At 38.8% G+C, this 20,120-nt stretch overlaps 1 long non-coding RNA gene across 1 annotated transcript; it reads left to right on the top strand.

Moving 5' to 3' along the window:
- The first annotated feature begins 8,876 nt into the window (after positions 1-8,876).
- Positions 8,877-18,840, top strand: LOC133256515 (uncharacterized). The gene is made up of 2 exons (XR_009739234.1): positions 8,877-9,049; positions 18,623-18,840. It is a non-coding gene; the product is annotated as an uncharacterized LOC133256515 (long non-coding RNA).
- Positions 18,841-20,120: the final 1,280 nt, after the last annotated feature.

Raw genomic sequence — 20,120 nt, 5'->3', positions numbered from 1 at the left:
ACATGGGTTTGTAAAGCTCCAGGAGTTGGTGATGGACATGGAAACCTGGCATGCTGCAGTCCATGGGGTTGCAAAAACTCAGACAGACTGAGTTACTGAACTGGAACCAGAGGACAGCTAACTTGATGTCCATTGCATCAAGCCAGCAGGAGAAATACCACATATTAAGACACATGAAATATACTTTTAATAATACTTCTAATAACCTTTATCTCTTGTGCTCAGTCACTTCAGTCATATCTGACTCTGTGACCCCATGGAACATAGCCCAGCAGGCTCCTCTGTCCATGGGATTTTCCAGGTAAGATTACTGGAGTGGGTTGCCATTTACTTGTCCAGGGGATCTTCCCCACCCAGGGATCAAACCTGCATCTCCTGCATCTCCTGCTTCTTCTGCATTGCAGACAGATTCTTTACCGATAAGCTACCAGGAATAGTTAGGATCTAATTATAAGCCAGCAACTGAGTTTTTCCCACCCAGCTCTTAGCAACTACACCTAAAGAACACCAAAACTTTTCCTACATCATGTGGGCAGAATCCAGGTCCATCCTGGATTTTCTGCAACTTACAAGCCTTCTGGTTATGAACCAGTGCATGAACCTCTCTGAGCCAGTTTCTTCTTAATAGCCTATGGCCAGATCTCAAGAAAAGATGAGACAAAGATGAGCTATAATCATCACTCCATGTAACTCTATGAGGCCTTTCTTGTCTTACAGCACAGTACAGTGGAAGGAACACAGGCTCAGAGTTGGAGAGTTAACGATTTGAGACTCGAGTCTGGTAACTAGTGCCATGTTACACAGGAAGAGTAGCTAGCATCTCTAGGCTTTATTTTTCCCCAACTATAAAATGGGGATAATGATACATTCACCTGCTTTTTAAGCGACGTCTTCACACTGAGTTTTTCAAGGGCAGGGACTGACCCTTATAGGTATTCAGTAAGGGAGGTCATAGCAGTGGTTGTTGCTATTATTATTATTATTGTTGTTACTGTGCTGGTTGATTGATCTGGAGAAGCTGTGGGCCAACTGAGAAACAGTGAAAAAGGAAGGAAGACAGAAGTGGAGCTGCCTTGACAGAAAGAGACTGGTGGTGTGTGAGGGGAGAAGAAATAGGTTAAGAAAATTAGGAGAGAAATCTTTAAAAAGCCAGAGTGGGAAGTGAGAGAGAAGGTCAGTAACCACATGAAAATAGGTTGAGGGGAGGAGAAACAGAACCCATGAGAGTGGTGGTGGTGTAGCCATTCTAATAAAAACTTCAAAAAGACACATGAGGATAAAAAGCTTCCCTGGCAAATGGGACCACTGTGATTGGTATGAGTCAAGAGATCCCTTGGAAGAAATACGTCATCATGACAGACAATTGAAAGCTGCTATAATAAGCATCCAAAGAGCATGGCTTTGACTACACTTAAAGAATATAATAAATACATACAAATCCTATCAGATGTTTGCTCTCCTACTATACCCTAGTTTAAGGGAGAAAGGGTAACAATTCCAGCACAGTACTGAATACAAAACCTTGTGGAGAGGGAATACCAAGATGCCACTGGCCTTCAGGACTTTAAGTAAAAAAATAATAGGCCCTCTTCATTCAGAAGACACCATACTGTTTCACAGGAAATTTCTGAGAGGGAATTTATTACTAAACAAATCACTCCTGTGTAACTACAACTAACCAATTGGTTTACCCGAAGAAATCAAGGCCTTTTTTTTTTTTAATATCACACTGGAATCCCCAGTTTCCAGGACACGGTGGAAAGGTCTTCCAGTTCCATCTCATGAAGGAACAGCTGAAGGTGCCTCACAAGAGGCCCTGCCCCATCTTCAGTGATGTGGATTCTTCACCTCACCTCCGCCTTTACCCAAGGTATGCAGATACCTAGTTACACACTCTCCATCAACCAGGAAGCTGAAGCCTGTTCACTATAGAAAGCAGGGAAACTTGGTGACCTCAGCTTCTGAAGATTCAGAATACTTGATATTAAAAGGGCTTTCTGCTTCTCCCTCTTTGTTAAGGGGAAAAACAAGTAAAGGATTTCTTGAAACACTGGGGAATCTCTTCGGCTATACTAGCATAGGGTGTGCCTTCCTAGCAAAGACATGTCAGTCTGGAACAAGATGACCAGGACAAATCCCAAGGCAGGTGAGGTGAGCAACACAGCTTAGATATGGATGGAAACAGTGACTGAAGGAATCTGGAGAGAAGAGCAAAGAGAAACAACCCAATGGTCATTGTGGAGGTCAGCCAGGGCGGTATAAAGGGGATGGAAGTGTGGTACCCAAGGAGCTCAGGACAGGAGCCATCTAAGGGCGGAAGTGCCCTCTGGGGCATGGAACCAGCAGCAGAGAATGCAGTGGGTGCAAGAGAGACTATAAAACAAACATTGTTTCCACAATCCCTGCTGATACCTTCATTATGGCTGCTTCTGGGAGGAGCCACAACAAAGCTGTTTGCTTTCTTTATTTGACAGCGTGCAGAGAGCTGCTGCTGGCCAGATTTTACACAAAGCCATGATTTCTGGGGCCAAAATGCTTGCTGGTGAAAAAATATATTCCTAGGATTTGAGTGGCTTCCTTCAAACAAAGGATAAAAGATATAGGATTTATTCCAGCACATCAGCTTTCCAACTGTTTTCATCAATGCATATTCACCCAAAGTATACACAGGACAGAGTTCACTGAGAAAATGATACTCACTTTGTCATTTCCAATAGGTCTCAAAATACTAAATTTACATTAAAGGACAAATCCCTTTCAAGTCTTGTGAAAGAAAAAGGTTCACAAGACCAAAAAGATGGAGGTGAACTCAAAAGTCCTCTTATTCTATCTTCAAGCTGCTGGGTTACTAACAGTTTAAATACTTGTCACTGACCCTTTTGCAGACTTGAGCAGTCAAGATCTTTTACTGAATTATCTTTCTTTAATAAAATACAATTCTTCAGGCAGATTTACCCATGCCTAAGAAAATACATTCAGTGTTAAAAATTAAATGAAACAAATGTTTACAGTGCTATATAATTTAGCATTTGAACTGGGGTAAAAAGGGGGGACTAAAGTGGTCATATTCCCCCAACACCATGTCCAGACCAGCCTGCTACGTCGCTTCAGTCGTGTCTGACTCTGTGTGACCCCACAGTCCGCAGCCCACCAGGTTCCGCCATCCCTGGGATTCTCCAGGCAGGAACACTGGAGTAGGTCACCATTTCCTTCTCCAATGCATGAAAGTGAAAAGTGAACGTGAAGTCACTCAGTCGTGTCCGACTCTTAGTGACCCCATGGACTGCAGCCTACCAGGCTCCTCCGTCCATGGGATTTTCCAGTCAAGAGTACTGGAGTGGGGTACTCCAGAAGGTACATTGCCTTCTCCGCCAGACAAGCCTAAAAGCATCCAATTTGTCTGTTACCAATTCTGATAAACCAGCAGCAAGACCTCTAAGTACTAGCAGCAATGAATGAGGGGAAACAAGTGACACATATTCAGGATTTGTCTTTCCCTCCTACACTGAATTCACAATCCAAGATAAAGACAAATGAGAAGAGAGAAAGAATAGAATAACAGAAAGACTAATCCCAGGAAAACAGAAAGGTGAGGTTTATTCAGTGGTAGACAAAATCCTACTTAAATACCTAAATGCCCCACCCATTGCCAGGTATCCATGACATTAGCCAACAGAATTACTGTATAATCTACTGGAGGGGAAAAGGAGAAGCTCCCACGTATGGACCAGAAAGCCTCCGTTGCATGATTCTGGCTCTCTACTTTCCACTATGGACAGATAAGTCACAGTGTGTGATACTTTGGTGACACAGGCAATTCATGATAGTCAGATCATCCTGGAATGAGGTCCAGGTGGTGCCAGTAAAGCAGCTACAGAACAAATATTCCTGATGTCTGATTCTTGGCAGGATACTTTAAACAAAACAAAAATTATATTTTGTTGTCAAATAAAACATGGCACATGCAGCAAAATGGTTTTGCCCTTCTAATAAAGGTCAGAACCTTACTTTAGATGAAAGGGGTGGCGAATACCCCTCACAACAGGGGTTTTATCAGTTTAAAAGATTCAAAGATGTATTTTGCTTTGCTTTGTATAACTTTCCTTCACCAATGTCTGAAACCTGTATTCCTCAAGGGGAAGATATGCCAAATATTGTTTGTTTTAAACATGGCTGGTAATCAATAACATAATAGGTCCTTCCATTTATTTCACTTAAAACTCATATGTCCTCACTCCCTCCTTTCTACACTTTGGGGGTTGAGATCTCCAAGTGTGTAACTTGAAAACCCTACGGAAATGGTGATGATATCCACACGGAGGACTTGCATATTTAGGGCCAAGCAGACACGGTGGCAGTCTATAGTAAGTACTGGTTCCCAAAATTGAGAGATTGAGTCATCCCTGGAGAAGGGAATTGCTAAGATTCAACACATGATTTAGAAGTGGTTTACAAACACACTGCTGGTGAAGAACTGGGCAACAGTTAAGATCAGAATAGCCTGCCAGTTTGAACAAAGTTTTAAAGGAATTCTTTGTCCAGTAACCCATCTGAAGAAAGGCTGTGTTAAAGAAGTCAAGTGGTCCACAAAGAGGGTTTTGAATGTATCCATTTGGAAGACACTTCCAGTCAGTATCATGCCTTCTCTGTTGTAGAATGGGCCTGGTTCATCATCCATTCAGTTCCGTTGCTCTAAAATTCAGATATAATATTTCTAAGGACAATATGCTTATCTTGGTTCTGACTCCATGATTTCCCAGCAATTTATGATCATTTATTTGCTGTGACAAATAGGATGACCTCAAGAAGATGCCCTCGATACTGAACACAGTATTCCAAACCTGGAAAGACATTCACCCCACTGTAAATCACTCTGAAAGCTTCCGGATTTATCATGTGTTTCTTGGGGGTTTAGGTTGTATCAACACCTAAGGGCTGCAGGAGCTCTGGGAAAAATTGAACCCAGAAAGTTGTCGATTGCCCTTAAACCATAGAATCTCCACCAAGGAATATCTAGTGAGGCTTTAATTGAGCTAACACCAACTTCATTTAGCAGCATCTTTTTTTTTTTTTTTTTTAAAGCAGAAAAGACACAATGCTCCCCCTGCCTGGGGGCTGTTTGGCCCACCTCCAATAGCACTGTGCACACAACAGATCATTCAAATGCATCCTCCCCGCACCATCATGAAGATGTTTTGTTCTGGTGAAGAGTAGTTAATGCGGATGTTAGAACAACCCAGAGTCATTTTTATTGTGAAGACTGGATGTGTAATTCAAACTTGTGAATTCAATAACTTCTCATTCTAGCACCCAAAGGAAATGTGTCTAGTCGAGCTCATTGCAATCAAATGCCCTCCAGCACACTGAAAACCCATTAAGAAAGAACAAGACACTCCAGACACTTGCTGCACCGCTGGGAACGGGGGCACAAGGGAGATTGCAGGCCCTTGGAAAAGGGAAATCACATAATTTCTTTATGAAAAAAAAGTCATTATCTTTTTATTAACCTCACTGGGATACTCTGAAGTATCATACATACTAGCCACCTTTTCCCCTTTCCCTGGAAGCCCCAAGCCCTTCATAAAATATATCATTTCCCAGTGATGTACCAAAAATACATCTCTGAATGAATACGTGTCTAGATGGATAAAGCTGCATTATTTGTTAGTGTAGATGAGGCTTAAAACTTGGCTTGGACTTAAAGCGTGGAGGGCAGTAATTTAGGAAATTGGCTTGAAAAGACTGTTGAACTTTAAAAAAAATTATAGCTAGCACTTGCCTTGTGCCAGACACTACCTACCTGGGAGCTTCTGATATGTTTGTAATCCTCCCAATAAGTCTGCAAGATAGTTATTATCCGTCTTTTAGTAATGGAGAATCTGAGAGAGGAAGTAACATTCCCAAGGTTATACAGCCAGACAGCCAGAGAGACAAATCTGTCTGATGTCCAAAGACTTTTCCTTGAAATACACTGGAGCAATTCTCAGAATTAGTTCTGGATCAATGATTAAACAGTCAGCCTCTCTATGCCTCCATTTTTTCCTTCTATAAAATAAAAGTAATATATGAAGTAATTCTGAGTTTCCTTCTTACTTTAAATCTTATGACACTATGTGACTTCTACACTGCCCAATACGCAATGCAGCAGCATTTTCCTAGGATTTGTAGAAGCCTTCAAAGTGCTAAAGCACAAAAATCTTGTTTATAATCTATTGGCTAAACACTATGCTAGCAGTTACCTTCAATAGCCAGTTACCAAAATTGAACCTGGAAGACAGCAAATGGTTTTAGTCCTTCCTAAAAGGTTCAGTGTAGTCAGCAGAAAACAAACAAACATATTCACCTCAATGGATCTAATTATGAGCTTCCCAGGTAACTCAGAGGTAAAGAATCCGCCTGCCAATGCAGGAGACACGGGTTCGATCTCTGGGTTGGGAAGATCCCCTCAAGAAGGAAATGGCAACCCACTCTAGTATTCTTTTCTGGGAAATCCCACGGACAGAGGAGCCTGGCAGGCTATCGTCCATGGGTTCGCAAAGTGTCGGACACGACTTAGTGACTGAACAACAACAATTATTACAGGGTGATCTTTGAGGAATGGATCTGCAGATGACCTTAGCTGCCACAATTCCAATGGTGTATTTCAGGTGCTTTTGGCTCAGTTTGTCTTTCAATAATACCTGCTGCTTAAGTAGATATGAATATCTGAGAGTTGAAATACTGTAGCTGACATTCTTTGCAAAATTCCAGGTCTGAAGAATTCTGTCCATTGTAAGATCCCTTATTAGTATTAGGGATTTTAAATTAGACAAAATGGTTTTGTTGTAAGTGGGAACTATTTCTGGGAATGTAGCAAATTAAAGTCAGACTCAGGTGTCAGTTCTGTTCTGCCAGGAACAGACTGTGTGACAGAGGGTTAAATAAAGAGCTGACACACCTCCTCTGAACCTCAGCTCCTTACTGGTAAATGTGTGTAATAATATTCACCTTACAGGGTTGCTGTGAGACAACAGGAAGTGGGATATAGAAACAACCTCCTAACTGGTGTCTCTGCTTCTATCCCAGCCCCCACAGACTTTTCTCAGAACAGCAGCTAAAGAGATTCAGACAGAAACAGAAGTGAAAGAACTGCTCTCTCACTCGCAGTAAAAGCCAAAGGCCCTTCTGTAAGGCCCTGCAGGATCTGTACCTTCTCCCCACCCCTTCACCCCCTAGTTCTCTGCCCTTATCTCTGGTCAGCCTGCTCTTGAATGGTGTGGCGGCCACACTGCCCTCCTTGCAGGCGCTGGAGTGCTCCAGGCATGCTGCTGCTGCCTCAGGACCTTTGCACCTGAAGCTCTCTCTGCCTGGAATCCTCCTTCCCCAGATGCGCACAACTTGCTCCTCACTCCTATGGGCCTCTGCTCTCAGAGCACCTTCTCAGTACCCTCTTCCTTGGCATCCTTTCCAAAATGATCACTCCTCTGCTCCCAAGTCCTCTCTCCCTTCTATTTATTTTAACTTTAGTATTTATTACCATATAACAGACTATAGGTTTTACTTATTTGTCTTGTTTTTTAGCTGTTTTGTCTTCTAGAATCTAAGCTGCCAAGACATGTATCTTTGATTGGCTTTTCCATTGCTATGACACCAGTTTTCAGAGTTGTGCCTGGCATATTAGTGTTCATTAAGCTGTTTGGATAAAGGAAAGAAAAGAAGGAAGTCTTTTTAAGGCAGTACTTTTCAGAGTAGCAAAAAGCTGGAAAAATATCTGTCAATAGATAAGTATATAAATAAATTGCAGTATGACACACACAAAAATACTATTTAGAAGTGAAAAATAAAGGCAACTGTGAAAAATATACATGATTCTTAGAAATATAGTTTGAGTAAATAAAGTAAGCTGCAGAAAACTTTAATACACAGCATAATACCAAAGCCCAATTATAAGGAAAACAAAACAGTACATTGTTAGGAATATGTTCATATGTGATAAAAACTAAACATATATATATATATGGAATGAATTTGCTTGCCAGGAAATTAATTTGCTTTCCATATAATATATATATATATATATATATATGTATACATACATACATATATGTATGGAATTAATTTGCTTGCCAGGAAATCCCTGAACACTACCTTCCTGTAACTGTCACATATATAAACTGGGTAACCACACAAACCAATAGACTATATAATTTAAATATATATACATAAATATATAGTGAAGGTAATAAAATAAAATAGAAATTTGATGCATAATTGTTTCAGGTTAACCGTTATCTCAAGAGAGATAATTAAAGTGTTAAGGGGTATCATCAACATTTCTTCTTTCCTTCCTTCTCCTTTCCCTTCATCTTCCTGTTTGAGAGAGAAAGGGAGAGAGATGCAATAGTGTGAAACTATAAAGTCTTCCAAATTAAACTATAATTTCCATGTAATCAGAAAAAAAAACTCCAACAGGATTTGAAAGAATCTGAAAAGCATATAATCCTGAAATGCATATGAAAAAGCAAACAGCCAAGAATAGGTATGAAATATAAAGAAGAATAAGAATATGAACAAGAACAAGGAAGGCTTGCTGTCTGACCAGATACCACAGCAATGCCCCCTTAATCTTGGGGGATTCAACGTAAAACCCCTGGTAGATGCCTGAAGCTGTGCAGAGTACTGAACCCTACATACACTATACTTTTCCCATGCATATCTATGATAAAGTGTAAGTTATTAATTAGACAAGAAACAGATTAACAACAATAATAAAAGAGAATTATAATGTATAGTAATAAAAGTTATGTGAATGTGGTCTCTCTCTCTCCCAAAATATCTTATTGTACTTTACTCACCCTGCTTGTGATGATGTAAATCAGAAGATAAAATGCCTAGGTGATAAGATAAAGTGAGCATTGTGACATAGCATTAGGCTATTATTGACTTGCTGACAATGAGTCAGAAGGAGAATCAACCCCTTACCTATGAACTATTTCTGGAATTTTCCACTTAATATTTTCATACCATGATTGACTGTGGGTAACTAAAACTGCAGAAAGTGAAATTTCAGGTAACAGGGGTAGGTGTGGGTAAGAGGATACTTACAGCATAGTTAGTGGTTAATTGCACAAACTCTGGAGTCAGACTTCATGAATTTGAATCTCTGTTTTGCAATGTACTGCCTATGGTTGTGTTTTTTCACATGTTCTTGTTCAGATAAAATGACATCATACATAAAGTCCTTCCAATTTGTCTGACAAGTAATAAGTGCTTTGTAAGTGTTAGATATTATTGAAGCAATAAATTAACAAAAGACATAATTAGACAATTCACTGAAGCAGAAACTTTATAGTGTCCAATAAACATGGAAAATTGTGTCAACCTCACTAATACCTAGGGAAATACAAGTTAAAGCAATAAACAAAAAATCATAGAAAAAAATCTGATAGTACCACATATTAAGGAAGTTGTGAAGAAAAAATATTTTTTTAACTACAATATTTTTAATAAACAATCTGGCAATATTTACTAAAGCTGAATAACACATGAACTACAGCCCAACAATTTTACTCATGGGTGAGTTCTCTAGCAAAACTCCCCCAAGTCTCGCAGAACATGACACATGGTACCAATCATTATGATTTTGACACAGACAGATCAAGATGGTGGAATAAGAGGTCATAGAACTCACTGCCCCACATGAACACATCAAAAATAGATCTATATATGGAAAAATCCTCACTGGAAATTGGCAGAAAAGCTCCACTACAATCAAAGCTATAAGAAGAATATATGTGGAATTGAGGAGAAAAGGAAAAGAAGTAATCAGGTCAAGACCTGTGGCCCTGGGAGGAGACTCAGAAGAAATGGGAGATTATATGGGCTGAAATTCACCCTGGGAGTGAGCAGTTCAGGCCACTTCTTGGGCACCCTAGTCCTAGGTCCTATATAAGGAAGATAAGCCCCCTAGGTGGGTGGGAGGGCTGCTGGAATGAACAGGAGGGCTGTGGGAAGCGTGGACTGCTCTTGCAAGGAGTGTGTGCATGCTGTCTTGCCCCCAAAGGTGGAATGGAGAAGGCAGATTTAAGATTCTCTAGTTGCTGCAGATTTAAGACTTCTCTAGTTGGAGAAGGAAATGGCAACCCACTCCAGTGTTCTTGCCTGGAGAATCCCAGGGACGGTGGAGCCTGGTGGGCTGCCGTCTATGGGGTCACACAGAGTCGGACACGACTGAAGTGACTTAGCAGTAGCAGTTGCTGCCCAGTTTCCTGTGATAGAGTTAGCATGTGCCCCAGCCTGGGCTGAGCAAACATTCCTGTCTTGCTTACTCCATGTTGTAGATCTGCACTGGACCAAGAGCTGCCACAATTCAGGAGACATATTTGTCATGGGGTGCAGATGAAATTCAGACCTGGGGTGGCATCTGGGAGGGGTGGATGGAAGCAGTCATTGTTGGAGTGTACTCAGAGGCATATTAGAAGCAGCCTGGAATTCTGATGGTGGCCAGTCCACCACAGCCCAGGCCCCAATACATGCCAAGAAATCACGCAGATCCCACCTGCCCTGCAGTAGCTCCACGACAGGGAAGGGGAGTCTAGGGGTTATTGGCAATGAGGGACAAAGAGGACTTAGACCCAAGACCAGGTCTGAGAAGGGCAAGGACAAAAATTGCTAGCATCTGTATAGGCAGTGCATCAGAGGCAGCTTAGACCTCAGTCTGCAGATAACTAGTGTCCCATCATAAGCCAAGAGCCTACATAGACCATCCCTTGCTTTAAGACTGCTTCCCTCTCAGGCAGCGGTCCAAGAACTGGGAGAGAGGAAAACACACACACAAAAGGAATAGAGTCAGCTCAGACCTGATCCGCAGAGCTCTGCCTCACATGTGGCTCCAGTCTTAGATTCTCCATCTCCAAATTCACCTCCTGATGCTGCTGCTGCTAAGTCACTTCAGTCGTGTCCGACTCTGTACGACCCCATAGACAGCAGCCAACCAGGCTCCCCCGTCCCTGGGATTCTCCAGGCAAGAACACTGGAGTGGGTTGCCATTTCCTTCTCCAATGCATGAAAGTGAAAAGTGAAAGTGAAGCCGCTCAGTCATGTCCTACTCCTAGCGACCCCATGGACTGCAGCCTTCCAGGCTCCTCTGTCCATAGGATTTTCCAGGCAAGAGTACTGGAGTGGGGTGCCATTGCCTTCTCTGATTCACCTCCTACTAAGGTGATAGCTGCCAGCATATCCTGAGGAAGGACATGACTTTTGTCCATGTCAAATCTAGCTCTCCAAACAAATGCACTGGGCATAAGTAGTCTATAATGGACACTCCCACATAAGGACACTATTTCAAGACCATCGCTGGTAATTGTTAAGCTAAATTCATAGAGACAGAGTAGTTAAGCAAAATTAAAAGGCAGAGGAACTGCTCTCAATTGAAAGAACAAGAGAAAAGCACTGAAAATATAATGAAGTATAAATAATTTACCAGATAAAGAATTCAAAATGTTAGCAAATGAATGCTCACCAAATTAGGGGAAAAAATAAATGAACACAGTGAGAATTTTAACAGGGAACTAGAAAATATGAAAAAAATTATAAATGAAGAATTTCATAAGTAAAATAAAAAAAACACACTAGAAGGAATGAATAGCAGACTAAGTGATACAGAAAATATATAAAATAGAGACCAAAAAAAATAGAGAAGACCAATGAAACCAAGAACAGTTGTTCGTTTGTTTGTTTTTCCAAGATAAATAAAATGGTTGGACCTTTAGCCAAGTTCACCAAGAAGAAAAGAGAATGGATCCAAATAAACAAAGTAAAATGTTAAAGAGGAGAAATAACAGCCAATACCTCAGAGATACAAAAACATCATAAGAGAATACTGCAAGAGTTACATGCCAACAAAATGCGCAACATAGAAGAAATGGACAAATTTCCAGAAATGAACAAGACTGAACCAGGAAGAAACAGATAATTTGAACAGATTGACCACTAAAAGTGAAATTGAATTTGTAATAGAAAAAGTCCCAGGAAAGAAAAATACAGAACTGGACAGCCTCACAGGGGAATTTTACCAAACATGTAAAGAAGAATACCTAGTCTCTGTTCCAAAACACTGAAATGGGCAGAACATTCTCCAAAATTCATTCAGCAAGATCACCATTACCCTGATATCAAAACTAGACAAAAACACTACAGAAAATAGAGGCCAATATTTTTTATGAACATTGATGCAAAAATTCTCAACAAAATATTAGCAAACCAAATCCAAGAAAACATAAAAAGGATCATACACCATGATCAGGAAGGATTTATTCCATGGTTGTAAGGATGGTTCAATATACACAAAAATCAATGTGCAGACCATATTAACAAAAGGAGAGATGAAACCCACATGATCACCTCAACAGATGCAAAAAAAAAAAAAAAAGCATCTGACAAAATTCATCATTCACTCAGAATAAAAACTCTCAAAGTTACTATATAGTGGGGACATACCTCAACTTACTAAGACTATTTAGGACAAACTTAGAGTTAACATTATACTCAAGCAGTGAATAGCTGAAAGCCTTTCAGCTTGTTAAATTTAGGAATGAGACAAGGATGCCCACTTGCACTGCTTCCATTTAACACAGTATTCAAAATCCTAAGCACAGCAATCAGACAAGAAATAAAAGCTATTCAAATTTTAAGGTAAGAAATAAAACTTTTACTGTTTTCAGATGATGTAATACTCTATATAGAGAACTCTAAAGTCTCTACCCCAAACCTATTAGAATAATTTAATTCAGAAAGGTTGCAAGATACAAGATGTATATACAGAACTATGTTGCTTTTCTGTTTCCCAACAGTATCAGGAAGTAAAAAAAAAAAAAATTATTTAAAATTGCATCAAAAAAACAAAATATCTAGAAGTAAACTTAACCAAAGAGGTGAAAGACCTATACTCTGAAAACTATAAAACATTGATGAAGGATATTGAAGATGATTCAAAGATGGTTCAAAGAAATGGCAAGATAAACCATATTCTTGAATTGAAAGTATCAGTATTATTAAAATATTATTAAAATGGCCATACTACCCAAAGCAACCTACAAATTTAATGCAATCCTTACCAAAATACCCCTGACGGAATTAGAACAATCCTAAAATTTACATGGAACAACAAAAGACCATGAATTACCAAAACAATGCTGAGAAAAAAGAATGAAGCTGGAGTTATAACCCTTCCAGACTTTAGCCTATACTATGAAAACAAAGCTTCAGTAATCCAAACAGTATGGTTTTGGCATAAAAACAGAAATACAGATCAACGGAGCAGAACAGGAAGCCCAGAAATAAAAGCATGCACCTTCAGTCAATTAATCTATGACAAAGAAGGCAAGAATATAAAATGGAGAAAGACAGTCTTCCCAATAAGTGGTGTTGGGAAATCTTGCCAGCTACATGTAAAATAATAATTTAGAACATTCCCTCACACCATATACAAAAGTAAACTCAAAATGGTTTAAAGACCTAAATGTAAGACTTGGAACAATAAAACTCCTAGAACTTAAGCAAAAAGAAATAATAAGAAATAATAGTTCTTCAGGCAAAAGAAATAATATCAAAAGTAAACAAATCAGCCTAACTAAACTTAAAAACTTTTGCACAGCAAAGAAATCGATCAATAAAATAAAAAGACAACCTATAGAACTGGAGACAATATTTGTAAATTATATGACAGACAAGGGGTTATTATCCCAAATATATAGATAGCTCATAACAACAAAAAACCAAATAAGTAGATGGTTAACAGGCACATGAAAAGATGTTCATCATTGCTAATTATTACAGAAATGTAAATAAAAACCACAATGAGGTATCATCTCACCCCTGGTCAAAATGGCTACCATCAGAATGTTGACTAAGATGTGGACCAACCCAGACAGCATATTAAAAAGCAGAGACATTACTTTACCAACCAAGGTCAGTCTAGTCAAAGCTATGGTTTTTCCAGTAGTCATGTATGGATTTGAGAGTTGGACTATAAAGAAAGCTGGTCACCGAAGAGTTGATGCTTTTAAACTGTGGTGTTGGAGAAGGCTCTTGAGAGTCCCCTGGACTGCAAGAAAACACAACCAGTCCATCCGAAAGGAAATCAGTCCTGAATATTCACTGGAAGGACTGATGCTGAAACTGAAAGTCCAATACTTTGGCCACCTGATGCGAAGAGCCAACTCATTGGAAAAGACCCTGATGCTGGGAAAGATTGAAGGCAGGAGGAGAAAGGGATGACTGAGGATGAGATGGTTGGATGGCATCATCGACTTGATAGACATGGGTTTGGGTAGACTCTGGGAGTTGGTGATGGACAGGGAAGGCTGGCATGCTGCAGTCCATGGGGTGGCAAAGAGTTGGACACGACTGAGCAACTGAACTGAAGATGTGGAGAAAAGGGAACCCTTGTAGATTGTTAGTGGGAATATAAATTGGTGCAGCCCCTACAGAAAACAGTACAGTAGAATCTTTAAAAGCTAAGAATAGAACTGCCATATGATCCAGAAATGTCACTCCTGGATATATATTTCAAAAGATGAAAACACTAATTCAAAAAGCTACGTGCCTCCAATGTTGACAGCAGTGCTATTTACAATAGCCAAGACAAGGAAGCAAGTCAAGTGCCCATTAACAGATGACTGGATTAATTAATGAGATGTGGTGTATGTGTGTCTGTTGATATATCAATATATACTACTGAATATTACTCGGCCATAAAAACAATGAGATTCTACTGTTTCTAAGAACGTGTTATTATACTTAGTGAAATAAGTCAGACAGAGAAAGACAAAGACTGTATGATATCACTTATATGTGGAACCTAAAAAATAATGCAATTGAATGTGTATGTATATAGAAACAGATTCACAGAAAACAATGTTATGGTTGCCAAAGGGGGGAGGGAAGTGGGGAGGGACAAACTAGGAGTATAGAATTAACAGATACAAATACTACATGTAAAATGGATAAGCAATAAGGCATACATTATAGCACAGGAAATTATACCCATTATCTTGTCATAGCCCATAATGCAGTATAATCTGCAAAAAATACTAAATTACTATGCTGTGCACTTCAAACTAACACAGTATTGTAAATCAACTACTTCAGTTAATAAAAGGTTGAAGAGGATGACACATTCCAAATTCATTCTATAAGACCACCATTACCTTAACCAAAACCAAGCAAAAACAGAAAATTTCAGGTCAATATCCTGGATGAACATAGGTACAAAAACTCTTGATAAAATATTAGCAAGCCAGCAAAATATTTAAAAGACTCACATACCATGATCAATAGGTACTTATTCCAGGATGCAGAGATGGTTCAGTAATCACAAAACAATTAATGCTTTGATTCACCACATTACAAAAGGAAGGATAAAAATTAGATGATTATCTCAACAAGTGCAGAAAAAAGCATCCATTTATAATAAGAAAAAATCCTCAATGAAGTAAATACAGAAGAATGTACCTCAACATAATAAAACCATAATAACAAGCCCACAGCTAACATCTTAATGGTGAAAAATGTAAGACTGTCTTCTAATACCAAGACAAGAATGCCCTCTAACCACTTTTATTCAACATAGTATTGGAATTCAAAGTCAGAACATTAGATAAGAAAAAGAAATAGAGGCCACCTAAATTGAAAAGGGAGGGGTAAAGCTATCACTATTTGCAGATGACATGATATATAGAGAAAACTCTATAGACTCCATCTAAGAACTGACAATAGTAATAAATTTAGCAACGTGGCAGGATAAAAAAGTCAATATACTAAAAATCTATTGCATTTCCAAATACTAATAATGACCTAACATGAAAAGAAATTAAGGAAATCCCATTGACAATTGCATCAAAAGGAATATCCAGGGATAAATTTAACCCAGGAGGTGAAAGATATGTACACTGAAAACTATACAACATTAATGAAAGAAACTGAAGAAGACACAAATGAATGGAAAGATATTACACATGCATGAATTAGAAGAATATTGCTAAAATGTCCATCCTACCCAAAGCGATCCCTATGAAAATTCCAATGACATTTTTCACAGAAATAAAACAATCCTAAAATTTGTATGGAACCACAAAAGACCCCCAAACAACCAAAAGAATCCTGGGAAAAAGGAAAAGGTGAAGGTTATCAAAAGAGTATATAGTTTTGCAGAAAAACTAACACATAGGTCAACAGAACAGAACAGAAACTCAGAAATAAATCTGCAGATATATAGTCAATTAATTTACAACAAAAGATAAAAGAATATACAATAGCGTAAGGACGGTCTCTTTAATAAATGGTGTTGGGAAAACTGGATAGTAATATGCCCAAGAATGAAACTGGACCTTTATCTTATACTATACAAAAATTAACTCAAAATAAAGACTTGAATGTAAGATTTGCATGAAAAGATGCTCAACATCACTCATTATTAGAGAAATGCAAATCAAAACCACAATGAGATACCACCTCACACTGGTCAGAATGACCATCATCAAAAAGTCTACAAGCAATAAATGCTGGAGAGGGTGTGGAGAAAAGGGAATGTTCTTGCACTGTTGGTGGGAATGTAAATGGATAGAGCCACCATGTAAGATGGTATGGAGATTCCTTAAAAAACTAGGAACGAAACCACCATATGACCCAGCAATCCCACTCCTAGGCATATACCCTGAGGAAACCAGGGTTGAAAAAGACACATGTATCCCATTGTTCATTGCAGCACTATTTATAACAGCTAGAACATGGAAGCGACCTAGATGTCCATTGACTGATGAATGGATAAAGAAGTTGTGGTACATATACACAATGGAATATTAGTCATAAAAAGAAATGCCTTTGAGTCAGTTCTGATGAGGTGGATGAACCTAGAACCTATTATACAAAGTGAAGTGAGTCAGAAAGAAATAGATGAATGTTGCATTCTAACGCACATATACAAAATCTAGAAAAATGGTACTGAAGAATTTATTTATAGGGCAGCAACGGAGAAACAGACAGAGAATAGACTTATGGACATGGGGAGAGGGGAGGAGAGGGTGAGATGTATCAAAAGAGTAACATGGAAACTTACAGTACCATATGTAAAATAGATAGCCAATGGGAATTTGCTGTATGGCTCAGGAAGCTCAAGCAGGAGCTCTGTATCAACCTAGAGGGGTGGAGGGAGGAAGATGGGAGGGAGGGGAGGGGATATATATATATATATATATATACACACACCTATGGCTGATTCATGTTGAGATTTGACAGAAAACAACAAAATTCTGTAAAGCAATTATCCTTCAATAAAAAAAAAAGTTAAAAAAAAAAAGACTTGAATGTAAGATTTGAAAGCATAAAACTCCTAGAAGAAAATACATGTGGTAAGCTCCTTGACATCACTGTTGGTGATGATTTTTTTTAAATCTGACACCAAAACCCAAGGCAACAAAAGCATAAACAAACACTTGGGGGTACATCAGACTAAGAAGCTTCTATACAGCAAAGTAAACCACCAATAAAAAGAAAAGGCAATCTACCGAATGCGATTAAACATTTGTAATTTATATATCTGATAAAAGGCTCATTTCCAAAATATATTAAAATTCATATAACTCAATAACAAGAAACATCAACAATCCAATTTTTTAGTTGGCAATTCTAAATACCTATTTTGCCAACGAAGATATACAGATGGCCTTCAGGTATATAGGTAGATAGTCACTATCACTAAGCAGGGAAATAAAAGTCAAACCCACAAAGAGATAGCACCTCACAGCTGTTAGCATGGCTATTATCAAAAAGACAAATAGCAAGCGTCCATGAGGATGTGGAGAATAGGAAATCCTTGTGTATCATTGATAAGGATGTTTATCAGTGCAGCCACCATAAAAAACAATATGGAGTTTCCTCACAAGTAACAAAATATACCTATCATATGATCCAGCAATTTCACTTCTGGACATCTGTCTAAACAAAAGGACGAGCTCAAAAAGACATATCCACACCCATATTGATTTTAGCATACTTATAATAGTCAAGATTATAGACAAGTCCACCTAAGTGTCCATCAATGGACAAATGGATAAAAGAAACTAATACGCACACACACAATGGAGTATTATTATTCAGCCATAATAAAGAATGAAATCTTTCCATTTGAACAGTAGGAATAGATTTTGAGGGTATTGTGTTGTGCTTCGTTACTCATTCACGTCCAACTCTTTCCGACCCCATGTACTATAGCCTGCCAAGCTTATCTGTAGGGATTCTCCAGGCAGGAATACTGGAGTGGGTTGCCATGTCCTCCTCCATTTGAGGGTATTAAGCAACAGGAAATAAGTCAGGCAGAGAAAAGACAAATGCCATATGATCTCACCAATATATGTAATCTAAAAAAAAAAACTACAGAATAACAAAAACCCCACACAAGCTCACAGATACAAGCTGTATCTTGAGATGGGAGTGGGCAAAATGAGTGAAGGAGATCAAAAGGTTATAGACTTCTCATTACTAAAAAAGTCAAGGGGATATAATAGGCAACATAGTAACTACAGTTAATAATACTATATTGCATATTTAAAAGTTGCTAAGGGTGATTTTTTTTTTTTTATTGCAGAGCTCGGCATGCAGGATCTTAGATCCCCAGCCAGGGATCAAACCTGTGCTCCCTGCAGTGGAAGGGCAGAGTTTTAATCAGCAGACTGCCAAGGAAGTCCCAACAAAAGGTTAATCTTTAAAGTTCTCATCACAAGAAAAAAATTGTAACTATGTGTAGTGATGGATATTAATTAGACTTATTGTGATGATCATTTTGTAATATATGCAAACACCATTCATTATGTTGTATACCTGAAATTAATATTTTATATATCAACTATACCTCAAAAAAATTTTACTAAAAGTATAAAAATATATTAGGGATGAATAAGCACCAAATTTAGAATAGAGATTACTTTTGAAGGAAGGAAGCAATAAAGGAAAGATATTGAGGGAACATCAAGTACTTCTAAAGTGCAACTTCACTAAAATGTATGAAGCACATTAAGCAAGATATAACAATTTGCCAAGCTTAGTAAGGGAATATTTTATTATTGTCTATTGTTATTGTTCAGTTGCCCAGTCGTGTCTGACTCTTTGTGACCCCATAGGCTGCAGGACACCAAACCTCCCTGTCCTTCACTATCTCCCAGAGTTTGCTCAAACTCCTGTCCACTGAGTCAATGATGCCATCCAACCATCTCATCTTCTAGTCGTCCCCTTCTCCTCCTGCCCTCAAGCTTTCCCAGCATCTGGATCTTTTCCAGTGAATCAGCTCTTCACATTAGGGGGCCAAAGTATTGGAGCTTCAGCTTCAGTCACCTTCCAGTGACTATTCAGGGTTGATTTCCTTTTCTTTAGGACTGACTATACTTTCTGGTGGCTGAGACAGTAAAGAATCTGCTTGCAACGCAGGAGATATGGGTTCGAACCCTGGGTTGGGAAGATCCCCTGGAGAAGGGAACAGCAACCCACTCCAGTGCTCTTGCTGGAGAATTTCATGGACAAAGGAGCCTGGTGGGCTACAGTCCATGGGTTCGCAAACAGTTGGACATGACTGACTAACACTTTCACTTTCTTTCCATACTTTCTATTAATATGTGCCCAAAATATTTCATAATTTTTAAAAAATCTGAGTGTTGAGTATATTGCTGAATATTACATCAGAATCACATTCCTTTAAGATAAATAAAGCAGAAAGAGTATGGATGTATCCATGTATGTATACATGTCGATGTATTAGTGAAGGAAGATGCGGACTGCTGACTGTGGCTACCTCTGGAGTAAGAAATGGAAAGGGGAAGGAAGCAAAGAGAAGTTCCATGTTTTGTTCAATATGCTTCTGTGGCTGGAATCTTTGAGAATGTTCCACTTGAGTCATAAAAAAGAGAAAACACTGGAATTAAACCCAGAGGAACACTCAAAGGCAAATCCCAAAGAACACAAAGGTTAGACCTCAGTTCTGTAGAAAAGCCAGAATCTTTCTTGAGGGAAATGTCTCCCTTCCTTTGTAGCAGTGAATTCCTTTAAGAGTGGCTTAGAAGCACTAAAGCAGATGAGGCATTACTGGGGGAAAA

Source organism: Bos javanicus, chromosome 11 (assembly GCF_032452875.1).
Source record: "Bos javanicus breed banteng chromosome 11, ARS-OSU_banteng_1.0, whole genome shotgun sequence".
NCBI classification, from domain to species: domain Eukaryota; kingdom Metazoa; phylum Chordata; class Mammalia; order Artiodactyla; family Bovidae; genus Bos; species Bos javanicus.
The sequence above is the reverse complement of the archived record's forward strand: the minus strand, read 5'-3'. Positions and strand labels throughout refer to the sequence as shown.